Genomic DNA, 8,711 nt, shown 5'->3' with positions numbered 1-8,711 from the left:
GATTTATATGCTTGAGCATTGCCAACCTTAATTTGAATGGGTATCCTCATAACAGCCATAACTTCTAATAAATATGTGATTACAGAATCAGACTTTTCAGAACCCTAGGCAAGAACCCATTGGAATTCTTAATGTGTATCAATAGTGTGATGTATCAAAATGTGAAGACATTTAATATTTTCAAACTCTACAAAAGTAAACATATAAGCTATTGCACAGCATTGCTCTAAGGTGGCATCAAACATAATCGGCACTCTTAACTCAGAATACTGCATCTCTGTGGGCTGTCGTCGTCATCGTAATTCCTCAGGGCTTTGTGGGTTTCTCTCATCGACCTTCTCTGCTGCCTCTGTGCGTTCTACATCGGAGTCTTCTGAAGGTTCTTTACCTATTTAAAGAATGTTCTGATCTCTGTTCTAGGGCCTATCACCTGGCATTCCATCTTTTCATCCTTTTCTTATCTAACTCTGCCTTATTCTGATCTTTCTGAACGAGGATATAAAAATTACAATCATCACTGGACATATAATCATTGGTATGCTGATAAGTGAAACAAAATTATACAGGATCCAATGCCCTCTTTCACTATGCTTTTCTCCATTTTTTTTTTTTTTGTTTTTGTTTTTGTTTTTTGAGACAGGGTTTCTCTGTGTAGCCCTGGCTGTCCTGGAACTCACTCTGTAGACCAGGCTGGCCTCGAACTCAGAAATCCACCTGCCTCTGCCTCTCAAGTGCTGGGATTAAAGGCATGTGCCACCACCGACTGACTCCATTTTTAACATAAAAAAATGTTTTTCTTTTTTAACCTCTCCCTCCTTCAGAGAAGATATTTAATATTTCTCCCTATGACTACCTATATTCAGTTTCTTTTCTCTTTTGCTGTTTTTAAAGTTAATATATTAGAAGTTTGGGCTTCTCAGTCATACCTCAGCTCCAGGAGAATGTTTCTTCTGCCATTTTGTGCATCTGTGATTACTTAGGCTAACACATGTCTAGAGCAGCTGGCTCTGCACTCTTGGCTTCATCTAGAAAGCTGCCCTTGCTGGTTTCGGGCTGGAGCCACTGTTTACCTTTCCATGAGAGCCCAGCCTCATATCCATAGGCATCACATTTGTGGTCAGCACATCTGACTTCCAGCCACTCTGGGAAGGTTGTGCCAGAGGCTGCAATGGCCACCGGGACACAGCTAGTTCTGAGTGAGTTGCAGTTTTTGCCTACTTCACACCACAGCCTTGGGAAGTTGTTTTGCTTGTGGAGGGTGCCTGAGGCTTCTGTCTTCTTTCTCTTAAAGGACCACCTCCTGCACTGCTAGGAAATCATGTCTGGCTTTGGGAAGTGTTTGTAACCTGCTGGTCCATCCAGGACTTTTTCTCAGGCATATATATATATATATATATATATATATATGAGCCCCACATTAGGCGCCATTTGTTTGGATGTTTCTATGTCCACCTCTGTTCGCAAATAATAACACAGAGACTATATTTATTAATTAATGGCATTAGCTAGGCATTGTTTCCCAGTAGCTCATAATTCAATCACCCCATTTATACTAATTTAAGTTCTGCTACATGGCTGATTAGTTCTCCTCAGTTTCATGTGTCTCAGTGGCAAATGTCCTGCACCTGACTCTTTCCCAGAGTTCCTATCTCTTCTCAGGAGTCTGCCTATCTCTCCTGCTTTGCTATTAGCTATTCAGCTCTTTATTGGCATGCAACACTTCTACACGGTGCACATGAGATTGTCCCTACACAACCTGGTCTACAGAGTGAGTTCCAGGACAGCCAGAGCTACATGGTTAGACCCTGTCTTGATAAAACAAACAAAATGAAGAAGGGAAAAGAAAATGGCCTTCCCTCCCTGACCATCTGTGTTTTCAGTCTTCACATAGACATCACACCTCTGAGCTCACACAGAGGCTGATGATGATTACAAGCCCTCCCCATGTGCTGGGGACCAGGCTAGGTACTCTGTGCATTGATTTGTCCAGTCCTCCCACAAACCCTGTAAGGGAGGGCATCGTCATCCCTCTATGCAGATGAGCCAAGGGAAGGATGACATGACACGTTCTGATGTTCCGTGACTCAGACCCAAGCCACAGTACTTGTGTCATGGTCACTCCTGCTGTGAAAACTCTCATGGCTCCTGCTCCCCAAGGAGAGGAACAAACACTTTGTGTTGGCCTTCACGGCTTTGTAGCAACTCATGTTCTGCCTGAGCACACCTCATTCTAGCCAGCCACCTGTGGATGTGACATTTACAAGGCACTTTCCATGTCTGGTCCATGCTGACCCCTCTTCTCCAGGATAGTCAGATCACCCCTATTATTCTTTATGCTTTTTTTCCCCCAACTTGACAAAACTCAGGTCATTTAGGAGAAAAGAACCTCAGTTGAGAAAATGCTTGGTCTGTAGACTAGTTTGTGGGGCATTTTCTCAATGATTGATGAGGGAGAGTGTTGTAATTTTTTAATCCGTTCACTTGGCATTGGCAGTTCAAGTTCCTCGATACCATCCCAACCAATGTTGTGGATTTTTGAATGAAACACACACACACACACACACACACACACACACAGAACCTTATTTTAATATGCCCTAAGCAGCTTAATGGCGGGACTACTCCCAAACCTCCACTCAGCTAGCACACTCTGCCCTCTGATATTCCTGAATTATTACTCACTAAAACCTATATTCCATCCTGGCTGGCCTGGCCTGTAGCCCTCCTGGGCTATGATCCCCAACTCTTACATGTTGACTGTCTCTCTATCCTGTGCTTTTTAGGCCTGATCTTTCTGCTTCCCTGGCATGGCAGTTCTAAAACCTTCCTCTTGCCTGGGAAATCTAATGTCCAGACTCTGTCTCCCTGCCCAGCCATTGGCTACCAGCAACTCAACTTATCAATATGAACCACCTGGGGGCAGGGACCTGCAGCATCTTACAAACGAGATTCTCCTGCAATTTGGGTAATGCAACCATTAAACCAAATCCAAAATAGGAGGGTTCCATCCCTGGGCAGATGGTCTTGGGTTCTATAAGAAAGCAGGTTGAGCAAGCTATGAGGAGCAAGCCAGTAAGCAGCATTCTTCCATGGCCTCTGCATCAGCTGCTGCCTCCCATTCCCAGCATTGGGTTTCTGCCCTGACAAGGAATTCTTGATGGAGTGTGACCTGAGAGCTTTTTTGTTTGTTTGTTTGTTTGTTTGTTTGTTTTTTCAAGACAAGGTTTCTCTGTGTAGCCCTGGATGTCCTGGAACTCACTCTGTAGACCAGGCTGGCCTTGAACTCAGAAATCTGCCTGCCTCTGCCTCTCAAGTGCTGGGATTAAAGGCGTGAGCCACCACCACTGCCCGGCTACAGAGACTTGAGAGCTTTAAATTAAAACAAACCCTTTCCCCAAGTTGCTTTAATCATATTTTATGTATTTATTTATTTATTTATTCATTTATTTAATGTACATGAGTACACTGTCACTGTCTTCAGACACACCAGAAGAGAGCATCAGCTCCCATTACAGATAGTTGCAAGCCACCATGTGGTTGCTGGGAATTGAACCCATGACCTCTGGAAGAGCAGCCAGTGTTCTTAATCTCTGAGCCATCTCTCCAACCCAATCATATTTTTTATAACAGCATCAAGCGCAAGCTAAAACACTCTCTCACCCTCACGGTCATAGTCATGTCTTCCTTTCAGAGAGGCCTTTAAGCCCACTGCACCTAAAGCACAATGTCCCTCCCGCCATGGAGAACATCAATTTAGTGTCCTTCAACACCTGAGTCTCCTACTCATGAATCTCCTTCCCATGAAGGCAAGGTCTGGGCTCTGCACTCACCCTCCCCCCCACACACCCCCACATACACACAGGTCACCGAGTGCTTAGACTATTGCTTCTACTAAACAGACATTTGATGGGGAAAGGAACACAAAATAGCATGAAGTAATAAGCCCCCAGCAAGAAAGAGGCCCAAAGCAAGCATCCAGTAAACACAAGCCGTGGCCATCAAAGGTGTCGATCGCCTTAGGCCACAGGCAGTTTTTGCCTTTGGCAGAAAGACAAGAGCCCTAGAGGCTGGAGCCTCACCTTGCCCAAGTCTAGAAAACCAGTCCCCTTGGACCTGGAGAAGCAGCTCCCCTCAGCATCACCCAAGTGGGGCTGTCAGCTAGATGGGGGCTCACAGGCCACTCTACAGAGGTGTCTCTATTGGAGTCACACTGTAGATTGACCAGATTGAAGGGATAAAGACCGACTTGAAGCCAGAATGAAGAATCACAGAGCCTGACTGTCTCTCATAACTTGTGTCCCTCCACAGCAACCTGATCAACACTGACGGTTAGATTTTGTGCAATAATCAGATTTCTTCATCTAAATTTGAAATTAACACGTCTTACAGAATATTCAAACATCAAAGAAATGCATAATTTAGGAAACAGAGCTCCCCTTTTCTCCAACCTAGATAACTTCTGTCAGCACTTTGGCACATGAGATCTTTATCTAGGTTTTTGTAAGCATATGCTAGCATTATTTTTTACTTTATATACTTTCTTACCTTGTTTATCCTTCATTGCCCTTATTAAGATAGATTTTTATATATAGTAAAACCTACCACTCTGATGTAGAAGTCTATGAGTTACATTAATTTGCATCACAATCAAGATTTGGTTCAAGTCCATCAATGTAACCTCTGTGAAATTTCCCTTCCTTTGAGTTTGCCAGCAGTCCTTTCAACTTGGCTTCCTGGCATGACTAATCTATTTTCTAGCCTTTTAACTTTCCTTTCCAGAATGTCATGTAAAGGTACATAGCTCTTTCAGTTAGCATAATGCATGTAGGGTCATCCATGTTGTCTCCAGGAATCAGTGGTCCATTCCTTTCTTCTGCTGTATAATATTCCATTGTATGGACATACCACAATTTGTTTATCCATCCACTAGATGAAGAATGTTTGTGGGGGCAATTATAAATAATGGTGCTGAAATCATTCAGATACAAGTTTTAGTGTAGCTGCAAGTTGTCATTAACTAAAGGGATGGGACTTTCACATAATTACAATATATTTACATGAAAATGACTAAACTCTTTTCCAAAATGTCTTTTCCACGTAGCACACTGCTTTTTTTCCTCTTGTTAACCTAAGAAACAGATTACCCTGTAATGTATCTTTGTACAGTCCTTTCCCGCTAGAATGGTGGATTGTGTGGGAACCGTTTTATTTGTTCTGCAGCACATCCTCTGAGCCTAGTACAGTACCTGGAACACACCAGGCACTATGAGATGTATGGTGGGTAGATGAGTTTCCCAGACCTCCACTCATGAGAGGCTATGTAGATTCATGTCATCAAGTGTGAGGAGACCACACACTCTGTTCAGCAGACTGTATGTTTCCCTTCTTTCTATTTCATTTTTTATTTATGTATATGAGTTCTCTATTTGCATGTATGCCTGCCTACATGACAGAAGAGGGTATCAGATCCCATTACAGATGGTTGTGAGCCACCATGTGGTTGGTGGGAATTGAACTCAGATACCACTGAGCCATCTCCCCAGCCCCGAACCCCCATGTATTTCCTTTCACTGCATTCTTCCTGACCATCCTTGATGGCCCACACATGGCAGCACAGTGATCTGCAAACGCTTGTGACCATTTTTACAACTCCCCGAAGGTTAGAGAGATTGTTGACTTGTTGTGAGGACTTGCTGCTCTTTCAGAGAACCTAACTTAGGTTCTCCTTTTGCCTCCTGATGCTGGAAAGAGAAACATGTGCCACCATGGTCACTTTGTGTCGTGCTGGGGGTGGAACCCAGGACTTTGAGTGTGTTAGTTGAGCACCCCACCCACTGAGCCACAACCCCAGCCATTGGCCATTATCCATGGGGATCAATATCAACTCTAATATGTTAAGGTTCTCAAGTTAAGTGAACCAGAGCTTCCTTGGTCTTCAAGAACAGATCCAATTTTCAGAGACAAATTGCATAAGGACAATTAAATAAGACAATTGCCTACCTTCAAGGGATCACAAAATTCTTTGCATAAGGACCAATAAAACCCAGAGAAATTTCATAAATAACTGGACCTCTCACGCCATTGGACAACTAGAAAGGCAAATGGTGAGAATGAAGTAGACCCAGTGATAATGCGTTTGGACTTCTAACATTCCTTCGCAATGGATGGAATGCAACACCTGTGCCTCTGGGACAGGCTTCGGTGGGAGCTTTGTTAACAGTAATGGGCCAGAGTAGGTGACCCTATGAGGGCTCTCAATGAGAACAAGCGGTAGTGGGGAGAAAAAAAATGAAGCTGAACTGGGAGGTGGAGAGAGAAATGAAAGTGTTACAATTAGCTAATTGGACCCAGTTCTGCTGGATACAGCCTTATCTTTCCCACTGTGAGCCACACTCCTCTCTACATCAAAGACCACCGCATGCCTGGAGAATTGGAAACGATGTTTATAGGGTGCTTTGAAGATAGAAAGTACGGTTTAAATGCTAAGTTATTATTATTACTTTAAATTTGAAATACTTTTTTGGGGGGTGAGAGTTTTTAATGTGTTTGTAATTCTTGTGACAGGCAGGGGCAAGGCTATGTGGACAGGATGAACTCAGGGAGACCAGAAGCACCCCCATGTTTCTTGGCAGCCTCAAGGAACCTGGCTCAGTACCTTGTCCTCTCCGATTGTGTTTTCTGGGAAGATGAGGGCTGTCAATCAGAAGCTGTCAGTTTATGTAAGAACATGTCTTGGGGATCTAATTGAAATACGAGATCTTTCCAGGCAGAGTTGATGGAGTTATCGCATTACAGATTTTATTTGACTCCGAGTCTCAATTCATTCCTTTGTATAGTTTCCAGTTTTCTTCATAAAACAGAAATTAGACGGAGTCTTGACATTAGAATTTCACGAAAAAGCAATCAAATCCAAATTACTCCGAAGAAGGAAAGGGCTATAAAAATGACTAAACAAAATGGAAGCAGGGAAAGAGCCCCTTCTGGAAGCCCTGGTTCATGAATTAATTTTGCTATTCGGTCCCTGGGACTGATCCAACTTAATCTAAAAGGTTGCCAGACAGAGAACACAAGGAAAAACTTTTGAGACTGTGGTTCAGAGAAAAATATTATAAAGTTTAAAAGTTTGTATTTACTTTTCTCTCCTCCCTCCTCCCCTCTTCTCTGCTTCCTCCTCTACTCCTGCCTTCTCCCCTTCTCCCTCCTCCCCTCCTGGCTCCATCCCTCTTCCCTACCCCCTCCTTTCTTCCTTTGCATAGAACTCAGACAAGGGACTGGCTGGTGGCTGTCCCTTGGCTTCCCCCTGACCCAGCCGGTCATTTCTCTTTCATGTGTTCACCATGTTCTAACAGAAGCTTTTTTCTTTCAAGCACTGGCAAGGGGATTTTTTAAATTAAAAAATCATCAAAGCTTAAATGACTTGCCTGACATAAAACTTGGACCCAACCTGGAACAGAGGCCTTGGGCCTTTTCAATTTCCTATGCTAACCCAAGCCCGAGCTGGGTTTTCCCCCCCTTTACTTTTTTTTTTTTTTTTGGCTCTAATAATGAAAGGCACACAAGGTATCAAGTTACTAAATGGCTTTTAGCCTCTTGAAACTCAAGCAAAGGAAAATCTCATTAATCTGAACTCTGCTAATAATGGAATTTGTTACAATTCGCCCTGGCTAAACTGCACTTTACCATGGGATTACCCAAGAAGGCAACTTGACCAGAGAGCAGCCATGCTAGAAGACTGCTCAGGACAGGGCTTAGGTGCAAGCCCATCTAAGAAGTTGTCTTAAATCACTCAGTGTCTCACTTTACTATATCAACCTTTGCGGAATCCAAAAAAAATGGGCCGAATCCAAAAAAATGGGCCTTCAACGCTGACTTGACCAAAGAGGAAACATTGTTACCTAGAGGCCCTTTCCTTGTTAAGTTCTGCTCTGTCCTTGGGAGAAAGAAAAGTTCCTCCAGCACCTGGGAAACCAAAGCAGGAGAAACACTAAGATGAGGAACATCCTCAGCTGCAGAGTGAGCTAGAGGTCAGAGGTCATCCTGAATCACAGGAGATACTGGGGGGTGGGAGTGGGAACGAGAGAAGGAAGGTAGGGAAGTGGGAAGAAGGAAGGAAGGAAGGGATGGGGGTGGGTTGGGGGCGGGATTCCTCTTGGGAGGCTGGGGAGATAGTAAAATTGTTTCCTATGCAAGCAGGAGAACTTCAGCACAATTTCTCCAACTGTAAACATCAGGGCTGGGGAGGTAGAGACAAGAGGGTCCCAGGAGCTTGCTGACCAGCCTGTCCAGCTGAACTAGTATTCGCTCATTGAAGTGAGAGACTCGCCTCAAAAAATAAGATGGAGAACAGTTGAGGAAGCCATCTCTTCTCGCCCCCCCCCCACCCCCAGACAGATCAGCCTGCTCCCAGCAACACTTATGAATGAAGGAGGAGTCACTGAAGCTGCAGGAGACAACTTCTTCCCCTCAAAGGCAGTAGACCATACCAAGCACTTTCTGGTTTCTTCCCATTGTGCTTGGAACCAGTAAATTCTCAGGGCATATCTCTACTGGCAATTGAGGTAGTCTGTGTCTTTTAGCCAGAGGAAGTCAGAAACAGCTCCCAAGGCGGATACACATACACACACACATACATGAAATGGTAGGTGAGTGAATAGATATACAATCAAGAGAAATGAATGGACATGAAGATTTTTTTTTTTTTTTTTTTTTTT

This window comes from Mastomys coucha, unplaced genomic scaffold (assembly GCF_008632895.1).
Source record: "Mastomys coucha isolate ucsf_1 unplaced genomic scaffold, UCSF_Mcou_1 pScaffold22, whole genome shotgun sequence".
Classification (NCBI taxonomy): domain Eukaryota; kingdom Metazoa; phylum Chordata; class Mammalia; order Rodentia; family Muridae; genus Mastomys; species Mastomys coucha.
Note: the sequence above shows the minus strand (reverse complement) of the source record.